Raw genomic sequence first — 22,307 nt, 5'->3', positions numbered from 1 at the left:
GCATTCTGAGATTTCTAGAACATTTATCAACTACAGCTAGTCAAATCTCGTCATTTTTGTCCTTTTTGTCCCTTAGCTAATAGTTGTCATATGTTTCTCATAGTTACCAAGTCTTATGGGTGAGAAAAGCTTAAGAGTTCCTTGCTGTATTTACTCCTTCTGAATAAGAGGGTAGCGGGGAGACACGAAGAAGCAAAATACTGTTTGATTCCTGAGGAGGATACCAGGAGGAGTGGTTGGAGGGTGTTAGGCACACTATCAAAATCCTTTGTGTTGGCTTAGTCTTGGAAAGTTCTTCCCTAAGTTTCAGTTTTGTTGACCATGTGCAGTGTTCCTGTGTCAGTCATATTTGAAGGCTGCTAGACAAAAATGTCAGCCATGCCAGAGCCTTGGCAGACGTGTTCCTGCTACAGATTGTACCTCTGCAAGCGGAGTTTTCCTATTTGACATCATAGAAACACGTAGAATTTCTTTCTATTTCCAGAAACAGTTTACTTTTTTTTTTTTTGAGAAAATTGAGTTTTTCATATGTATCAAAAATGTGGATTTTTTTTTTTACCTGTCCATTTATAATGGGACATTCCACTCCAGTCTCAGCACCAGCAGATATTTACATAGCTGGCTTTGTAGAGGTTCTATGTGAAATGATTTACATTTCTCTGTGTGCAATATGCTTTTGAATCTAATTATGAAAAACTATCTGTTTGGAATCTAAAACATAAGGTAGAGTAAAACATTCAAAATATATGCATTAATCTGTATGGTACTTGTACTGTTTATAGAAGTTGAGCATTAAGAGGAAAGTGACACAAAGCTAAAGCCTGTCTCTGTCTACCCATAATATTTTGGATGTTCATACCTGAATAATATTTTCTTGGATGCTGATATTCCTGCTTGATCTTTCCTGTTCTTGGATTACAAAAGAATGTCAATGCTGCTGATGGCATTTTTTAACTGCTCCAAAGTTAGTTCCTGTGAACTAACCCAGCAAAGAATTGGATTTGTGTGTGATATTCCAAGACAGCTGTCTAAAATCTCTTACACAGCTGCCTTTGTTAGACTAGGTTTGATATTTGGTGCCTCAGCAGTAGATTGCTTCCCTGTTCCCCACACTGTTATCCATAGTTTTGGTGCTGAGCCTTATAGTGGAACTTCCTTATAGTGGAAGTTGAGGTGAAAAAGATGGTAATCCAAAGTGATTTTTCTAACAGGTTTGTCAGCTCATTAAGTCTTGCAGGAATGTTCTCTACTTGTAGCGGTATTCTTTCAATGTTGTAAGTGCTTGAAGTAGCTAAATGCATTAATAAAATCCTGCATGGGGTCTTTAATCATGAGGACCCTATGACAGATTGAGCCATGATAGAGAGACAAAAGGCAAGAGGAGATTTTTGGAAGCAGACTCAAGTGTTATGTGTTATGATTAACGTCCCTGTTTTGAATAAACTCCTGTTGAGGAATATGATTTAGCTGAGAAGTATCGGTAGTAGTGGACTAGATGATCTTGTAGGTCTTTTCCAACCTTGATAATTCTGTGACTCTGTGAATAACAGAACGTTAATGTGGGCATTCATACCTATTGATTCAGGGTAACCAAAGCTGGACAGGAATCCATTTTGATTGTGTCTGGTCATACACTGTTATTCTTCCTTTGAAAGAAATAGCAAGATGTCTACATACCTACTTTTATACATTGCCTGACAGGTTGAGTTTCTGCAAAATGACTGGTATAAGCTTTCACAGAATCACAGAATGACCCGGGTTGGAAGGGACCTCAAGGATCATGTAGTTCCAACCCCCTGCCTGGCAGGGCCACCAAACATACACCTTTACTAGATCAGGTTGCCCAGGGCCCCGTCCAACCTGGTCTTGAACACCTCCAAGGACGGGGCATCCACAACCTCCCCGGGCAGCCTGTTCCAGGGCCTAACCACTCTCCTAGTGAAGAAATTCCCCCTAACATCCAACCTAAATCTTCCCTCTTTCAACTTAAAACCATTTCCCCGTGTCCTGCTATTGTCAGCCCTTTCGAAGAGTTTACTCCCCTCCTGGGTGTATGAGCTTTGCTGTTGGATCATTTTTTGGTGGTACACGTTGCATTTTTCTGTGGTAACTGTGGTTTCATTAAGTACATTAAGTTGTCAGAACTCAGTCTGTTTCTTGCCTTTAGAAAATTATAGAACTCATGGTATCACCAATAGCGCTAGAAACTAGAATTTCCAGATTTGCCATTTACCTTTTACTTCTTAGCGCATTAGTTATTAAATTATGGGGGGTAAAGTTATTAGATAAAATAGATAACTGCTTAACAAAGCATGGCTAAAATTACAGATGATGTGTGCCCTCCCTGAATATAGTCATCTTAATAGGAAATTAGATGATCGGTAAATATCAGTGGCTGGAAGATTCATAAGTCAGTCTTTTCCCTACACATAAAAATCAGAAGTCAGCTTGATTGCAAACAGGCTGGATAGCATTGCCAAGTGTAAAATTAGACAAATTTTGTATTAGGACTAGGTGTATTGCTTACTTTAGGAAAATTACAGTGCCTTCATGTTAGTAATACACTATTACAGTATGTAGATTACGTACTGTACACTAATAATACACTAATATTAGTAAAGTACAAATGTATGGGTTTGTGCTTCTCTGGTGCTAAGCTTGGAAGTCCCAACTGTAGATGGCCTGAAATCCTTTCTGAAATGGAATCTTACAACTTAGGAAGGGTAAGGTTGACTAGCCAGCCTCTGGGTAATGACACTTGAGGTAAAGCAGAGTTTAGAAAGTGACACTGGTTTTCTTTGTTGTTCATTACCCACATAATCAAGTACTTTACACGATTCACACTGTTGTCCTTTATACTCTGTGTGGTATTATCCTGCATGTATTCACCACATCTGTTAGATATATTATGAGTCCCTCTTGATTTAATGCTGTAAACTCTTGCACTTCTTGAGCTGCTACAATTTCTAGTTGATATCTGGAGATCAAAAGGTAATTTGTGTTCCTGACTGCTTGGCTGGATTTAGTTTAATGTTGAACAAGGTTCTTCACTGATTGTATGGGTTAAACTTGCTGCAAGACAGAGGACAGAAGCAAAACCATGTTCCATAGTCTAGGGAATATAATTATATGACTCTTCCAGGATTTCCTTTACCAAAATGAATTTCACCTTCTGCTCTTCTCTTTCATCATCTGTAAAGTTACCCTGCTAGTCACCCACCTTTGTCAAGTGTTTTATGGCTTCTGCATGAAAAGATTACAGAAATGTAAAGTGCTATTATGTATTATTCCCAGAGGCAATTCATCACCATGTCTAAATATCTCAGTGTTTTTACTGTGGTGCAGAATACAATCACCTGTATTCATCAATTTACAGAGAAAGAAACTAAAGGATTGCTTCTTGAGAAATAACCAGGTGAGACTTCTTAATGGTCCTTGAATATTTTTGAGAGAAAAGGCGACGCTATGTATAAGGGAACCTTTTAATAAGTGTGTGGTTTAAAACCTTATTTTTCCCTCTCAGGCTGTAAACAAGTGAGAGAAACAGTGATGTGTAGTGGGTGCCATTAATGCAGTAATAAAAATGTAGTAAAATCACCTTTTCTTATTCACAGACCATTTGCTCTTGGTAGCACTATTTCAAATTGAGTGGAATTGGAGCAACGTATCAAAGAGTTCAGTTTTCACATTACATTAGTATGTCTTTATTTTACAATTGGGCAAAAGTATGTTTGACATTCAGTTAGGGAATTCTTAGGAATGTTATGTGTGTCCTGAAATATTTATGTTGGCAGCTGGGTTGGCAGGGGAAAGGAGGAGAGTGGAAGAGAGGACAGATTGGGATCACTTACTATGGTGATAGATTTAACTAACGACAGTAATATTATTTTATGACTTGGAGTACATAAGTGATAGGTAACAGTGCTATGTTAACAGTACTATAAAGCAGTGAAAAGTGTATGGTTTTGCCAGAACAGTTCAAATGATGACAACTTCAAGCAGTTGGTTTAGTAGATTTTCTGTTTCCCTCTGAAGAAAATCCTACATCCATTGCATGCAGCTGAAGGTTTTTCTTTATTATTTTACTATAGGAGTAATGATAACTCAGTTACTCTTGCAGGTCTCCGTATCACACAGTCTCACAGTCTCGTGCGGGTTGGAAGGGACCTTAGAGATCATCGAGTCCAACCCCCTGGGATTTGAGCCTCCTGTGTAGCAGAGTGGCACTTCTACCACTTGTGCCACAGGGGGATTCAAACCTGGGCCTCCGGTGTTGCAAGCGGCATTCCTACCACTGCGCCACCAGAGGCGTTATTTAGTATTTTAAACAATAATTTTGAACAGTGACAATACATCTGGTGTATGTCATGGAAGTCTTATGCTGAAGTCAAAGTTGGGGTTCTGAGCTGTACTAATGTCTTGTGAACACAAATCTCAAATCAGATATTTAAATAATATATGCATTTTTTTTGGATATTGTATTCATGTTATACTTTTGAGGCCAATTAAGCTTATACAAGAAATACATTTGAGAGACTGACATTCTTAAGTCGTACTGAAGGCCTATATAACCAACCTATTAAAAATAGTTCAACTAATGTAGAAAATAGCAAACTTTTTGAGTTAGAAATGTTGTAAATCATAGAATCACCAAGGTTGGAAAAGACCTAAAAGATCATCCAGTCCAAGCGTTCACCTGTTACTAATAGCTCCCACTAAACCATGTCCCTCAACACAACATCCAGTAAATAAAATCAAATTCTTCCTGAATCTTTGCAGTTGGGTCTGCCTGAGGTTGTACAAAGAACTGCATGGTGGAAGTTGGTGCTTGTAGTTGTTTGTTATGTCCTTAGGCTGCAGAAAATATATGAAATTGATCACTGCATTTACAAGTTGGGAAATGCTCAGCCTGTAAAAACCTCCAGTGGCGCAGTGGTAGGAATGCCACGTTGCAACACCGGAGACCTGGGTTCGAATTCCCCCTGTGGCGCAAGTGGTAGAAGTGCCGCTCTGCTACACAGGAGGCCCGAATCCCGTGGGTTGGACTCGATGATCTCTAAGGTCCCTTCCAACCCACATGAGACTGTGATACTGTGATACCTTTCATTGTTGGTGTAATGGACAATTCTATTGTGTCAGTATGCCACCATGCAACAAAATGATACAAAATTGTCTGCAGGCTTGAACTAAGTAAAATGACAATATAGTAAAACCAAGTTGAAAAAATATGTGGTTTTGCAATGTATGAAAGATGACATGATGTAGATTTATTACAAGAGATTGCTAAGTGTACGAACAAAGCAATAAAACAGAAATACCTCAGATTCTATTCATTATGCGCAGTAATTTCAGTGCTTCAGCTTTGCGTATTTAATAATTGAAATAGTCAGTGCCTGCCTATCCTAATGTGATATTTAGAAAACTTTTTTTTCAGATTGTGCTAATTTAATATAAAATTTGATGTTGGGAAGAGCTCAGCACATGCAGAGAATCCATGTCATTTGGAGTTCTACTTGCTAGTGCCATTTACATTCAGTAAATATGAAAAAAGACCAATAACAGTGACGGGCTTGTATTCTTTCTGCAGAGCTGAAGAGTGAAAGAAATATTGCTGCATAATAAGTTCACATGATACTAGACGTGAATATGGAAAGCTTTCTTAGTTCTTACGAAAGCTTTTTTCAACTTCTGCCTTATTTACCTGTGTTTATTTGAATAATTAAATCTTCTCCATATCGTATTTTCAAAATCTCTGGATTTGTTATTAGTCTTCATAGCCTTTTTATTATGTAAGATGCCCCATTTTTTCGACTCAGTATAGTGAAATTTACTACCAGTGAAAAAGGCGTGTTCAGCTTTAGTGGATGGCAGAGTTAACAGCAGCCTGAAAAAGAAGAGGAATTAAAACTTGCGGCTATCTCAGAGAGGAATAAAGCGAAGTAAAATAAAATAGCTAAAAGCGTTTCAGTATGACTTAAAAACAAATCCATATTCCACTATGAACTGGAGTTATGTGCCTTGAGGATTTCCATCAACAATTTCCTAGTTATCTCAGGGCATTTTACACTCTTTTGGCATACACTTGGCGTTGTTGCTTTGTGTTTGCTTGCTTTTTTGTACATACTGCAAAATTTAAGGATTCCACTGGCTGGAAATAGGTCAAACAAAAGTGAATTGCTGGGAGAAAATGGAAACCTGTTTGTCATTTGTATGAAAGCTCCTTGTTTCTGGCACCTTAGGTAAGTCCAGGCTATTTTCCCTCTACAGTTTGAAAGAAACATTTGAATGCCTCGTGCTGCATGCTCTGACCATCTCGTCTTGCTACCTTGCTAAGCATCTTGTTTACAGTAGGGTTTTTCAAACAAATGCTTGCCAAAAGTTGTGATAGTATCATAATTCCCACTCAAATCTGCATGCGACTGACATATTTCAGGTGTTTTTGCTCCAGGTGTCTGTCAGGTTGGTTGTTTCAGCGTGTTTTAGGGCTGGTTACAGGGTATTTTAAAACAAAGCTAGTACTACTGTTTTATTACTAGCTGAATATTAGGTGTCCTGATAATATAGAGCAGACTGTGCAGGAGAGCAGAATGTTAAATCCCTTGCTAATTCCTTGCTAGCTTGTCTCATGAAGCAAAGCACAATGAGTTAGTTGAAGTGAGGCAGTTTAAGAGGACTGAAGCTTACCTCCACAAGAGCTGCTAGACACTTCAGACTGTTTTAGTTGGTTGGGTAAGGACTTAGCAAGGAGTTTTAGTTTTACTCTGTTAAGAAGCTCTTGGCTTGTTCTTGGTTTTGAGCAGTGCTGTCTGTATCTGTATGTATTTTTAAAACCTAGTTCTTTATGCTTTATTTGCATATATATATATATATATTCAGGTGTCTTGAAGGCTTCTGGCTCTGGTAGCACATAAGTAACACAATGTTACTTATTATTTTTGCTAGTATTATTAGAATTCAAGCAGTTGTGGGTGTTCCACATACAGAGCGCAGGTGGTATATGCTCCTAAATGTACTTGTTTCAGATGCAAGAGGAAGAAGAATAGGCTGCTTTTAATGCTGCTGTGTAAATTTATAAAATGAGTGAATGCAAAAGGAGTGTTTTCTCTGTGAAATGCTAAACAAGCTTGTGTCTGAAGTGATGGAAGCATTCATACAGCTGATGTTCAGGCTAGAGTTTCTGTGTGATCCTGAGATGCTGCAGTAGGACTCTTGTTTCTTGAGAAGATGCATGTTTTTTGGCCCAAATGACAGTGCAGGTTCAGCTCTGTGAAGGCTGCAAGTAGGAAAAGTGGAAGAGAAAAGGAAGACAACAACACTTTATACTGGGGTGAACAGGCAAGAGTGTACCATCTGACAAGCCTAGTGTTGCGACTAACTGGTATTTAGGTATTCGCCTGTATGAGGAAAAAATGAGGGAAGATGAGATGTGGAGGTGCAAAGTGGCTGGTATTTCTCCGCACAACCAGTGTGTGTTAGCTCCCTCAGACTTCTTCCTTTCCTTGTCCTCTCCCTGTTCCTTCCTCTCACATACCTGTGCCCACCAGTGCACACAGGCCCCTCACTGGCAACACGGTACCACTTCCTGTGCAGAAGTTGTTGGCGTTAGCACTCTTTTGCACAGCAGAGGGTGCCTGCAAAATTTTGCCCTTAGCCAGAAGCCATATGCACTGACAGATGCAAAGGTCCCCATTTGCTGTTCACTTAAGCTCACAAATTGACTTTCCATGCTATGACAGCTTTTGTGACCTTAGTTTACTTGTTCTAGCTTTGTTCCAAAGAGCTGAGAATTTACATATGTGCCAGACACAATTAGCTGCGTTCCTGTACATCCTGGGAGGTGAGTCCTAAGAATGTGTGAGTCATCAAGGAAACCGTGTGGACCTGGGGTACCACACTGTACTAGTGAAGTGGACATTCAAGAGGCTGAAAGGAATTTGGGGTACTTGGTGATAGATACGCACTGGTGTGTATGTTTAACGTAATTGTTATTTACTCATACGGTATCTAATATGAAAATATTAATTTGTGTTTGTAAAAGCTACAGTGTGGTCTGCTGTGTCCATCTGAGAGTAAACTGTTATTACTGAATGCCTTGTAGACAACCAGTTGATGAACCATTATATCCATAGAATGACTTGAGTGCTTTGAGGCATCAGATACTGTTAAGTTTTTGGGTGTCAAAAAACTCTAGCTAACGAGGCAGAGCAGACACCTTTCAGGTCAGCTGTCTCCTGACCTACCAGAGCTAGAAAGGGATATTTCTGTATTTATTAAGAAGCTAATAATTGTTTCTAATTCCAACATATGATTATAGAAGATTAGTATTCAAATCTCCTTGATTCGATGCCAGTAGAATTTCAGAAGTTAAACACCTCTAAATTTCCAGAGATAAGATTTGGTGCTATTAACTCATTTCAAGCTAGATTTTGTTTTCTTTTTCACATGGTTTGAGACAGGAGCTACTGAAATGGTATTGCCAAATTCATTAAAAGCTGCCTTGTGCCCCAGGAAGTATGAGGCTGTGTTAAAATTATAAGCTGTATTTTAGAAAATGTTAGAGGGACCTTTGGTTACTTTGGGGGTTTGAGGATCTGAGCTTCCTGACTCCAAAATTCAACCAACAACATACAAGCAGAACATGAATGTCTTTGAGGGTGTACAAGGGATGATTTTGTTCGTCCGTCGCTGGCTTTGTAAACAAAAGCACTCCCACTTTTTCCTCTTCTATTTGTGTTCCTTATCACCCAGTTTCACTTTGCTGTTGAATATCTCTGCATTTTTTGCTTTTTTTTTCCCCCCCCCCTTATTGGAAGGAATAGCCCTTTCCCCGTTCCTTCTGTTCTATTCTTACCCACCTACCACAGCATCCTCGATCTTTCAGTTCTGTATTCTGGTTCCAGTTGTACACCCAATTGTCTTCCAGCAGCCTGTATTTCCATGCCTAATGATTCTGTTCTTATTCCCATAGTACTCATTATAATCTTTTTCCAACATTCACACACACTTTTTCCCCTGTACATTCACTGCCTTACACTTTCCATTGTGTTCTCACCTTGTCCATCCCAAATACCTGACCTACTCAGTGTCATTTTCATGTCCTTTTAAAGCACCCTGTATAGGTCTGTAACAATGAAGAATCAGACATCTTTTGCCAGAGTACCATGATTTCAGTCTAGTAATAGCCCTAAAGAAACCATATTTGGAATCATGTTTTTACATAAGAATTTAGCTTTGCTTTTTGTTTTTGTACAAGTTTTAAAGCATCCTTGTTACAGGATGCCTAATGTTTATTATTTATTATTTTGTCACTTTTTGGTAGTCTGCCATGCAAGCTTTTATGATAAATTTCAATTCAGAAACATGTCCTTGATAAGAATTAATGTTTCAGAAAAATAATCAAAGCGATAGAGGGAATTGGCAATCATTATTTATTCAGGCATTTTACATCTTTTTTTCTTTTTTTCTCTGGTTTATATGTTTTAAATGAACTGTTGGAGTTCTTTTAATTGCATTTCATGTTTCCTTGTAAGTAAACTCATCTTATGATGGTAATGATGAGATCTGAAATCTGCTGCATTCAGTGAGATGAACAAAAATACTCTGAAACATTGCTTAGCTTATCAGCCACTGCTGTTGTTAATAGAGAAAACTTTTTTCCATGTGAACATATATAAGTAGTTATTCTTTGTTTATTTGGGTGTATTGGAAGTGCATACAGACACACCTGTTGTGATTTAGAATATAGATATGGGGAAAGAAGGAAATCTGCATTTCACACCTACATGATTCAAACCTACATACTAATACTTGTTAGGGGCTGCTGAACCAGGCAGTCTGATAGAGATGAGCCTGCCATAGCTCCATGCCCTTTGTCTTGTCCAGTCAGTAGCAAGGCCAAATATGTGCCCATTGGACACACACAAAAGCTCACATACCTGATACATATATGTACATATGCATGACCTGCCGCTGAGATTAACAAACACTCAGCGCTTGGCTCACACACTAGCACCAGCAGCCTAATGCTTTTTGCATTTCCTGTTGATCAGGATGGGGGTCCACTGGTGGAAAATATATCCAGAGATACAGTGTGAATTGAAACCCCCAAGACTGGCAGCCTAACTCCAGTTTTTGGTGCACAGCCCAACTTGCACACTCACTGGTACACACAGGTGCACACTGAGGATTTCCCAGGAGCTGACATGAGATGCTCTCATCTCCAGGTACCTCATGCACAGACGCATATGCGCAAGTGGGTGTCTCTGTTGACCCCAGATCCCACAGCCTCCCCAGTAGTGGGCTTGGAGTTGCTTTGCAGACCCTTTCCTCATACTGTTATCCGACTGAGACTCATAGTTACTTCAGTACTTGTCTCCCAAGCCTTTTCCCTACTCACCTGCCAGTCTGGCCTGGTGTTCACAGACTCATGTGCTGACTCTCACATAAGACTTTCACTTGCTCCAGCTGCTGGTACCACAGAGGCCCCATGTCCCAGGGTCTGACTCTGGTTCCTCACACTGGTTTCCCTCTGTGCCTTCATGTGTGTGAATATACACTTTTTATCACATAACCTCGTGATTCTCAGGAGTATGACATTTCCCTGGAAAATGAATGAACTGACTGAAACAATTCCTGTTACTCATAGATGGCCTATGTGTTTGTCTTTATCAACAAAGTGGTTACTTATAGCAGATTTGGGCTCTTATGCCATCCTCAGTAAAGTCCATAGGGATCTCAGTATAATGTCTTGTAAATGTAAAATCAGGTCTCTAAAGTCTATGTTAACAAAAATAAAATTCTGACTGGAGCAAGTGATTTAGATTGAAGAACGCCTTTCAAGATACATCAGCCAAATAGTGAAGTGCTGACTGGAACAAGTAGCCCCAGAGAGTCTGTAGCCTGCCTGGCTGGCCTCTGTTCTGTGACCAGGGACGGGCTGCAGGCTGGGAGTGTTGTTGTGATGGGAGCAGTTTTGTCTTGATGCCACTCATTGCTGAGAGTCTTTTGCTCCACCACAGGGCATGCCATTGGAACCAATGTTCATGACAGCCTAGTGAAAAAATGTCACAAAACATCTGATCTCGTGTAATAGGTATTTTGGCATGACTTCTGGGGGCTAATCGGAAGATATTCTCTCTGTATTATTTACATTTCTTCTCCTTAGTTGGTCTGGGAAGTGATGCTCAGCATCTACATCCTGCTGCATTGTTAGAAATACAAGTTTTCTTCACCTTGCAGGATAAGACCTTGATGTACTGGAGGGGCGTGGGGTTTTTTTTTGGTTGTGTTGTTCTGTCTGTTTGTTTGGGGTCTTTCTTTTGAAGTCTCTTCTTCTGTGATTATAAACTCAGAAAATGTGAGTTTACGTCGGAAGAAGGCAATCTCACAATTTCTCATGGAAAAAGAGCTTTAGAAAACGTATTTCAAACTCCTGGTATCAGCGCAGTTGGCTTAATCAAGTGAAAACAAAACACTTGATTGTTTTCATTACGATACTTGGTAAAAATTACGTCACAATCAAATCAGCATTTGTGGTGAGAAATTGTTATTTGGTAATATTTTGCCTGCAGTATTCCCTGAAAACTGTTTAATCTCTTACTTTATTTGTATATTAGATTAATTATTACAGGGGGTTAGTAAATATTTTGAAGAAATAATGAAACAATAAGAACGGGGTGCAAACAAGGTCAACTTTTGGCCAGTCTTTCCCTCTGAGACCTGTATTTTGCCTGCTTGGGGCTTTCGACTCAGTGTTACTAAATAGGATTTGACAGATGAAGAGCAGCAATGGGAATACAACTGTTGAAGGAGATATCTGCATAGTGTACTCGTATCTAAGTGTTGTATCAGAGGAGGTCTCCTAGTCTGGGTTGTGGTCCAGACATCTTGAGACATCTGAACCACCCCAGACTGCTGGCCTTGAGTGTATGATTTCTGCAGGAGTCTTGTGACAGAGAAGGCACGTCCTTGCAATTCAAAATTCCTTAAAGAAAACTGACCTTTTAAAAGGACTCTTTTAAGCCAGGTAGATGGGGATTCAGCATTATGAATCAGACCTGGAACAGCCCCATCTTTTATTAATATAATGTCTCTTGATTTACTGCAGGAAGCCACTGAAATGATTAAGTGTACCAGAAGTCTGCATAAAATGCCTGGGTGACCTCCAAAGCGCTATATGAAGCATCAAAGCAAAATTTTAAAACCTGAATGATCAAGTTATAAAAATTCAAGACACATCTCAGCTTGTTGGAACCGCTTATAACAGAGAGTGGCTGCAGGCTGGCACAGTGGCAGCTAGGCCACAGCTCTTCTGTGGCACCTGTAACAAGCAAGTGTGCCGCACAGGGGTACCTATTCCAAATAATTAGCCTTGTCCATTCACTTTATATATATTTATTTCCATATGGAGCCCTTATTTCTTCATGGTCAAAGAAGGTGTGCACATGCAGATGGAGATATTCTGGTTTCTCTTTTGGACAAAATTAATAAACCCTGCTACAAAGTGTATTGCTAAGAGTAGAATCGCTTTGTGGTGCCATTTTATATCTCAGAGCACTCAGGAAGTGCTAGCTAAGCTTCACAATGTCTCTCTGCAAAGAGGCATCAAATGGACTGGATATATAGTCATTAACGAACTTGTGGTGTTATCATAGTTGTATAGTGTGAATTTTAAAATGTCTCTAATGTTACATGGTTTGGGAGGTGCTCTGTGGTGATTACTGCTTTTGGTCTTTGGGGTTTTTTGCAGGATGGGTTGGGGCTGCATTCAAAACTGGCTGTTCAGGCAGCGCTGTCCAGACAATCACAGCACTCCTCCCATCAGTCCTGTCGCACCCATTGACTCACTGCTGCTTCTGCTGACCGTAGATGGGAAGTTTGTTTGTTTGTTTCACAGAATCATAGAATGGCCTGGGTTGAAAAGAACCACAATGATCATGTGGTTTCAACCCCCCTCCTATGTGCAGTGTTGCCAGCCACTGGACCAGGCTGCCCAGAGCCACATCCAGCCTGCCCTTGAATGCTCTCAGGGATGGGGCATCCACAACCTCCTTGGGCAACCTGTTCCAGCGCATCACTACCCTCTATGTAAAAAACTTCCTCCTAATATTTAACCTGAACCTCCCCTGTCTCAGTTTAAAACCATTCCCCCTTTCCCTATCACTACCTACCCACGTAAACAGCCATTCCACCTCCTGTTTATGTGCTCCCTTCATGTACTGGAAGGCCATAATGAAGTCTCCTCAGATCCTTCTCTTCTCCAAGCTAAACAAGCCTGGTTCCCTCAACCTTTCCTCATAGGAGAGGTGCTCTAGCCCTCTGATCATCTTAGTGGCCCTCCTCTGGACCAGCTCCAAGACCTCCATGTCCTTCCTGTACTGGGGGCCCCAAGCCTGGATGCAGTATTCCGGATTGGGGGATTCATGGGTACGAGGCGACTGCTATTAGGTATTAGTGAAAGGGTATGCTCTTAGAGGCAGCCACTACCTGCTGGCAAAGCAGGAGCAACCTGGCTGATTCCTGTTTTAGCCTCAGCTTCTCTGCTCTCTGAGCTAAGACCCAAATCTTGCTGTGGCCTTCTCCCTTCACAGTGTTGCAGGAAGTGCAGTCCTTAACTTGCTGCAAAGAATGATATGGGAGAGACGGGGTGCTTGTTTGCATGGCGGAGCCAAGGCAGTATATTTGACAGTATAGGAAGGAGTATGCTCTGGCCAGGCTGCTGGAGAGGAAGAACTGAAGAGAGACAAGTATATAAATGTCAGAATGGAGGCAAAGAGTGGGTGGCTACTGCAGAGAGCATCAGGGATAGCTGTAGCACAGAGCTGACCTTCAGGAGAAGAGGAGGCCCCAGGCCTGAGAGCTCTGAGAACTGGCCTCTGTATATGCCAAGTTCAGGGCATCCTTAAAGTCGGCAGCAACCTTAGGGGTCACTGCCTTATTTCTGGGCAGAAAGAGGTATCGTGCACAGTGTGGCACATGCAGCATATATCAAGAAATTGTGGGTGATGTTGAATCTGCTGAGTATATACTGTGAGGTTAATCCGTGTGTGAGCAGTAGGTGTTTATTCAGAAGCATCAGACATTCAGCAGACCGGACAACATCACGAATCCTCACATTCTGCCTGGAGACAACTTCTAGCTGGAAAGGGAGGAAAATGAATGCACAGTGGGTCTAACTGAGGCAGTTAGCATGAAGGTTTACATGGGGGCTTCCGCCCACCTGACCTACTTTATGGAGCACCAGCGGCAGCTTCTCTTCTGAAGTAAACAGCATGATACCGTCCATGCATGTTTGAGTAGGACGTGTATTTCTTTTGGCTGGAAGAGAGGAAGGTACAGTTGTCAAGTCCAGATGGAGGCTTTGAAATATGCATGATTGTGGCAGCTGTGTGTGGGAAGAATGACTTGAAGTGTGTTGAGGAGGAGGAGGCTTGTTTACTGTGTTACTGTCTTCATGGAGCTGCAGATCTGAATGGAGGGAGAAAAGAGGAACTCATTTCATGGCTGTAGTTTATTGGTTTACTCATGCTGGGCGATTTTTTCTCTAACATTATTATTCAAAAATTTGTGAAGGGTCAGGGAGTTGCAGTGGAGGACGTTGCAAAAAATGTGTTGCCGGTATTTCTTCTGTCCCCAGGCCTCACTAATAATGGTCCTGTTTTCCTGTACCAGGCTCTTGCATATGAAGGTTTCTTCTTGAAAGCAGTGCTAGGTCTGTCGTATGCATTCTGCAGAGAAGGACGTATTTTTCTGGTTGTCTTTTTGATTTGTACATGCTCATTTTTATCAGTGTGTTCTGTGGTCTGCAGCTATGGAATGCCTGAGCCTTTATGTGACATGTATTTGTGCACATGGGTCCAGCTGCACTGTTGCTGCGGCTCCATGGCAGTGCTGTTGGCATGTAGGCCGAGAGGCCACACAGTGCAGCTCACCAGCTCACCTGGGGGAAAAGGAGAGCAGTCATAGGCAGACCAGGGAGGGTTCCAGCCATGCACTGCCTACACAGTCTGCCAATTGGTTCCCAGGTGTCTGTGCTCACGCAGGAGAGCAGGGTTGGACTAGGTTCATGAGCACAGCCACCACTGCAGCCTCCAAGGGGTTCCAGGAATGGGGATGGTGCTTTCACAGCTGATGAGGGGATCGCAAAAGCAGTGCCAGGCATAGCTCAAAGGTTGAGAGAGATAAAGACAGAATAATTCTAACTGTTCTTGTGATTATATAAGAAGGAAAGGAGAACAAAGGTCCAATAAAAAAGTAGTGTGCTGGCATGCTGAAGTGGAATGTGTGTCAAATTAATTCACAAACTCTTTGGGGTTTTATAGGGTTTTTTTTAGATTTATGTTTTCTGTTTATAATTTTTGATCATCTCATTAATTAACACCTTTCTTTGGGGACAGTAAGGATTTATGGCTTACTCTTTTTCTTAAAAGGATTTTGTCCAAGCATATTTTATAATGAGTACATTTTTTGCATTCCCATCCCAGAGCATGAAATTAATCTTTTCTGAATAATTTCCAAGTATCTCCTAAAGCCGTGTGGCCTAGAAAGGTCTTTGACTTAATTAAAGAAAATTGGTCTTAAAAGAAAGATGCAAAATCATGTGCTAGAATATACTAGAATATCAAAAAGGATCAAGTGAACCCTAGTAACAAGTTTTAGAATCACGGGGCAAGGTTTGGTGTCATCTGCTTCACTCTGCTTTAGAGCGTGGCTCATACCCAGCATTGAAGACTGACTTGCACTTGACACCAGGATAAGGTCGTATATCCGCTTCCGCAGGACTGCAGTTAAGCATAGTTGATAGCTTCCAGATACACTTAGTTTTGGGAGTAGCTGCTATTTTAACATCTAATCATATGACAGCAGCTTTCAAGTTTTTATCATTTGAAAATCTACCTCCTAAATGATTTATCCGATATGAGCTTTAAGCTTCATCAGACCCAGTTCCATGATAAACACCCTTCCTTCTTTCTTTTCTGGCAGATCTGTAAACCAAGCATGCTTCAGACCTTTTCCGCTTACCAGGTTAATCGGTGCATTTCCTAAAGAGCCTCAGCAGCAAAAGGAAGCGGTATCAATATTCGTACTTAACGTGACTTGTCCAGAGTTTCATTTTATCTTGTCTCAAACGTGACACAGGTCAATGATGTCAAGAGCCAAAGTTGGTTGTCATCAAATGCTTCATATGACCATTTCTTCCTGTGCTCAAAAGTAGGAAATTGCATAAAAAACAAAAAGCCAGTTTTTCTGAATTCATAAAAGTCAGAATATTCACTTTGAATTAATCAAAGTGTAGAACCATCAAAAAGGGAAATTTACAAGTGTTTGTTTCTGTATTGGACAAACACAACATCTTTGCAGCACTTCAAACAGAAGATGTTGCTGCAAATGGAGTGTGAAAAAATTATCTGCCTAATTAATAGTAAACAATCATGGCAGCAAAATAATTTTAGGTGTTTATATTCTAGATTAATCATAGCCCAGTTTTTCTTCTGACAGTTTCACTTTGAAATCTACGCTAGGCTTATTATTCTTTTCTCTTACAAATGAGTAGAGAATTTAGCTTTGTTAGTGCATTCTTCATCCCATTTTCAGGCCTCTTGGATTGTGTTCCTGTTATCATTCATGTCTTAGTAAAATGAATGCACATTGTTATCATTTGGTATTGCTAGCGTCTTATCTTCATTTAGTATGTAGATGTAGGTAAGTTCAAGCGTTCAAGGGAATACAGCATTAGGCTGAGATGAATGAATGTTCTTTCTCACACAAAACAGATACCAATTAGAAATACATGTTTAATCTTTTAGATAGACAATTCGAAACATGAAGCAGACTTTTAGATTTAGAGCACAACCTTTGCAGTTGTTGCCAGGGTCTGTAACTGTGCTATGCTGCCACCTGAAAATTATTCTTTTCTGTGGTAAACTTACCATGTTGGGATACCTTTATTAGCAGGAGGAAAAAGCAAATGGTGCTTGTTTCGGGCTGTGTATATTTAAGTATGGCCTTTCAAAGTCTTTAGAGGAGGCAGGCATTCAGATCATGAAAAATCTCTGCCAACTGTCTTCTATCAGGGTCAAAAGGATTATTCAACGAGTCTAATGCAGTCAGGAGATTTGATCGTCTTCTTGTTCCCAAATCTCCTGTGTTTTCAAGTCTCATCACAATTTGCAAACTCCTTGCTCAGATTATCTGTAAAATATGACAATAAAATTAGCTACTGTTGCTTCATTGGAAAATGTAATCAAGTATAACAAACTGTAATTTTCCAGTGTTTTGTACCTTGTATTATGATGTGTAGTGGGTTTCATTTTCAATTTCTTTTGAAGTCTAAATTGTAAATGTTACAGGGATCTGTACTTTGCAGTAACACTTTACCATCTGTAAATGTTTCGCAGTTTCTTCCAATAAACCAGAAATACAATACCATATAACTGTCCTAAATATATTTTTATCTTAATTTGTTGGATATGGAATCAGTATGCATATATTTTATCAAATGCTCTTGAATGTCAATGAAAGAAAAAGAACAACAAACTAAATTTCACATGACAGGGTATATAAGACTTGGTTTTGGACCTTCAGAGTGACTGAAGATACCTCATATAGGCTTTGCATATTCATTTAATAATAACAAATATGATTAGAAAAAGTGGGATAATTCAAAAGCTTTACTGCAATTAAAGTTAGGCACCCACTGTCATCAGTGGAATAGATAGCTTGAGGAAGGCTGCGTGTTCATGAGATCCCACTCAGTGTGCTGCAGAGCTGAAGAGAGGAGGAAATGTAACAGAACATAAGTTGAGAATGTGGATAAATGTTGTTTTGAAATAGCATGTGTGCTAGGATATGTAGGTCATGATTTTTTATCAGGGAAGAGATAGTAGAACAGTCCCTCCTGCTACAGTCTTTGTGCTCTTGTTCTCTCTTCTGCTTGAATGTATCTCTGCAGACCATGATATATGTGATTAGGATGCTGTAACTGGCATTAATATTCAGGATTCTCTCTCTGTTATTTAGTTTTAATGAACAACAATGAAGGATGACAGACTTCTTATGAGACTAGTCATTTTTTGAAGTGCACATCTCAAAGGTGACTAATATCCCAAGACAAAGTGAAGCGTTGGTTTCAGCCATTACCAGCAACTAAACAAACTGTTCGACTACACACGCTCATACATGTCCCTTTCTTGTCTCTTGCATTTTCATTGACAAATGACTCCACTAAGTGAAAAGAATACATTTCTGTCTTAGTTTATTAACATCTTGTCCAGACTGTACACAGATGCCAAAGACCTATGGAAATTCAAATCCTTAAAACATTCTGTAGTTTGATAAGCCCTTTTGTGGTGTGCCATCAACTCTTGGAAAGGCTGACTGTATGACTTCAGTACTTCAAGAAAATACTATGTAAGTGCTGCATTTCATCTGCAGATTTGCCTGCTACAGGGGGGAGCCTGCTTTGCAGAGGGACTGAACTCGATGATGTTTAGAAGTCTCTTCCAGCCTCTACAGTTCTATTATTCTGTGATTCTGAGTTGTCTTATAGATAATTGACAAATTTCTTATGGGTAAGTGATTTTTCTTAATCAATGAATGTTTGATCTTGGTAAATGTTGAATTGAGTTTGCTGATGGCATCGGGGCTTAGAAAGATCCAGAAGCACATACCAAGATGAAGACCTCAGCAAAGAGTGCATAGCATTATGTGAACCAGAAGTTGGACACAGGATAGAAGAATTCCTTACAAAACTGGAAAATAAAGGAGATTAAAATTACATGCAAAAGACAAAATGATTGGCTTAAACGTCTTTTGGTTTCATGGAGATAGAAGCAGGCTTTGGACAGGCAGTGGAGAAGTGAGAGATCCTTGTGATTAGTGCATGCGTGCTTATGATCTGTCATCTGTCCTGATAGTGTATTTCACAGAATCACAGAATTATCAAGGTTGGAAAGGACCTAGATCATCTAGTCCAACCATTACCAATACTTCCCAGCTAAATCATATTCCTCAACACAACATCCAAACGTTTCTTGAACACTCCCATGGTCGGTGACTCCGCCACCTCCCTGGGCAGTGCATTCCAGTGCCTGACTACCCTTTCCGAGAAGTAATACTTCCTAATGTCCAGCCTGAATCTCTCCTGGTGCAGTTTAAACCATTCCCTCTAGTTCTGTCACTGATTACACGAGAGAAGAGGCCAACCCCCAGCTTACTACAACCTCCCTTCAGGAAGTTATAGAGAGCAATAAGGTCTCCCCTGAGCCTCCTGAATTTTTTGATTCATTTATGTGCACGAACGACACATCCAAGCTTCCCAGTAGTTCTTGCAATATCTAGCTAGTGTTTGTGCTAATGAGGGTTTTAAGAGGAGCCACACCACAGAGGTACTGTAAATAATGCTCAGGCACCACAGCTGGATTTGGCTTTTTTTGTTGGTCAATGGTAGTCTTCTCTGTAGATATAGAGTATAAGTTTAGTTTAGTTCAGTAACTAATTCATTTGCACAAAATAAAGAAAAACTTGGAGTTTAAAGGTAGAAAAGCTGATTTTCCTTCTCTTCATCTGCAAGTAACAATGAGGTGTAGGAAGATCTAATCCTAAAATCTTCTAGGCCATGATGAAAAGAGACAATGACTCTGGTTTTATTTGCTACAGAAAGCATTTCATTTGTTAAGTATGTTAAATTCACATTTAGAGTTCATCGATTGAGTTAAAACAGTTCAAAATTCAGCTTGGATCAATTTTCACGTATTCCAGTTTCCATCCAAATTCAGCCTGTCACCAGTCGTATGGTGTATTCATACCAGCTAGTATTCATTAGAAATAAAATAAATGCATGATTTTATTTGCCATTTTCTAGAGTAATAAAAAACAAGGAATATAGCAAAATGATGCTCTGATTTCTTTAGAGGGAAGTGTTTGCCATTCTGTCACTTGGTTTTGGCCTTTACAAGTCTGGAATACTACTGTCTCTTACTACTCTTCAGCAGGGAATCTATCCAGGGAATGGGAAGTTGTGTGGAATGTAGCAGTCTGCTTCCCAAGTACTTCTTGCCACAAAGAAATTACCTTTTGTTTTTGTTTTGTCCAGATACAGCAGCTTTTCCTGTAGGTTTTTTTTTTTTTTTTTCTTTTTCTTTTCAGAATAATTTAGACTGCTGGTTTGAATTACAAAGGAATAAATGGCCTTAAGTTTGCCTAAACTTAGCTGTATTTTTGCTCCTCCTGTGCTATTATGCAGACACTGAAGTTAACAGATAGACTATTCCAGCTTTGTTCTAAAATGGCCACCAATAGGGAATTTCTTAGTCTCGAATCTCACACCTCTCTCTGATCTTAGGAAATGTGTAGGAAATGTAGGAAAATCTCTAGTAATAGAGCTTTGGGAAAGAGTACTGTTAAGAAGAATGAAGAACTTAAGAGTATAGAAGCATGTTTTATACTTTCCGAGGACTGAACCAGTTTGTTGTTTCTTTTTTTTAAATATAGCAGCACTTGGTCCCTGATTTATGATTTTCTGTTGTGCTTTTAAACATCTCTAGCTTGATAGATGTTTTACAGTATACAATTAATTTGTATTTCCAGGTCATGTACACTGATACCATTAACTAGGCTGGTTTATGACAGTTCCACATAGTTCCCTCTTCTTATGCAACATTTAGAATCGTGTATGTAAGGCAGGGATTAGAAAGTAGGTCATCTCTTTGATCCATTTGCAGATTCCAGTTTTTCTAAAGGAAGAGGGTGGTAACGGTAGGATATTATCAAAGAGAAGATCCCCATCTGCAGCTGACCATCCTTACATCTGTGAGGAAAATAAATACAAATCAGCCAAGTTCTGTGAGTTGAGGACAAAGCTGCAATGAAGCATGTGAGATCCTTTCTGATTCTTGCTGTGTTTTTTTGAGATGTATTTTAGAGTCAGAAGCCCCTTTTACTCTTTCTCCATCTAAAGTCTGGAAACATGGGAAATACAAACTCTTAAGACACCCCACAAAATACGAATGAGGAGTCGAGAGATCTTTCTGTGCTGTACTAACACCATGATACACAAACTAGTTGTTGTTTAAAAAAACCCAACAAACTAAAGGCACAATATGGAAATCATTATGTGATGGTTTACCTTTTAGTATACGTGATTGAAAAAAGATGGGTAAAATATGTGGCTTTCCTTTCTGCTGTAGCTTTTTTGTTCTTGCTTTTCAAATGGACTGTGTAGCAATGTGCTCACCTTATCTTTGCTTGAATACAAGTGCTATAACTATAGAGATGAAACACCTGGTTTATAGTTTTATATTAATAATAATCATACTGCGTTATTATACTGTATCATATTTTGCTTTTCAATTAAATAGATGTTTTATCCATACCTGGATCAAAGCTGCCTTTGTAAAATAAATCCTTACCTACAGCAACAGAATGAGCTTTCACTTTATTCGACACGTGTGTGCAGGTTAACAGTTGGATGTTAAGTCTTTAATAAATCAAGGCAGTATTTAATTTATATTCCCCTCCAAAAGATTAGCTAATATAATTTTATATGAAAGCAAACTCAGGTATTTTATTGTGGAGTCAATGCATATTTTCTGGGTTATTGCTTTGTTTCAGCATTCTCCTCTCAAAAGACAGTGCTTTCCAGCATTTATTAGATTTGCTATATTTGTTGCAGATTTTATTGCAGTTTTTTTTTTAATGGGCTTATTAACTCATATCAACCCACTTAAATGCCGTTGGTTTTCTAAGTTGGATGTCTTGGAAGCAGATATAAACAATACCTTCACTGAGGTAAATAAAATTTCATGGGCCTCATAAAAACAGTTACTGTGCTGTAACTGTTACTACACTAAGTACTTTGCTCCTTGAAATGTAATACTAATTTTGATCCCCTTGTGGACGCACATGCTCCCTACATGAAGAAAACAATTTCTCATGCAGCTGGTTCCTGTACAACTGGTAGAGTATTGCTTTTGCAAAGTTGGGATCACATCTAGTAACTGTTGGTTAACAAACAGAACAATTAACAAATCTAATTCCTATAATCCATACAGCCATATCACAATTTTATCTGTTGTCAAAACTTTTGTAAAGTAGATAGAAGACATTGCTTGAGCTATGATGGAGGGGACCTTTGAAGTCAAAAGGCTAAGCGCCCAACCAGTTTGTAATGCACTGAGATGTTATCTGTTTTGACAGCCTTCATGGTTAAGTAGGCTGAGTCTTGCAGTACCAAACTATGTTTATAATTAGAAGTGGAGAATTCAAAGAGTCTGGCCTTGACTGCAGAATAATGCAGAGCTTTGGACATG

At 39.6% G+C, this 22,307-nt stretch overlaps 1 protein-coding gene across 2 annotated transcripts in view; it reads left to right on the top strand.

Annotated features, from left to right (window-relative positions):
* AIG1 (androgen induced 1) overlaps positions 1-22,307 on the top strand; it is a 114,848-nt gene that overhangs the window by 1,563 nt on the left and 90,978 nt on the right. The gene's annotated exons all lie outside the window — the stretch shown is intronic.

This window comes from Coturnix japonica, chromosome 3, assembly GCF_054131305.1.
Source record: "Coturnix japonica strain WE chromosome 3, WE-NBRP24, whole genome shotgun sequence".
Taxonomy (NCBI): domain Eukaryota; kingdom Metazoa; phylum Chordata; class Aves; order Galliformes; family Phasianidae; genus Coturnix; species Coturnix japonica.
Note: the sequence above shows the minus strand (reverse complement) of the source record. Positions and strands in the feature narration are given on the sequence as shown.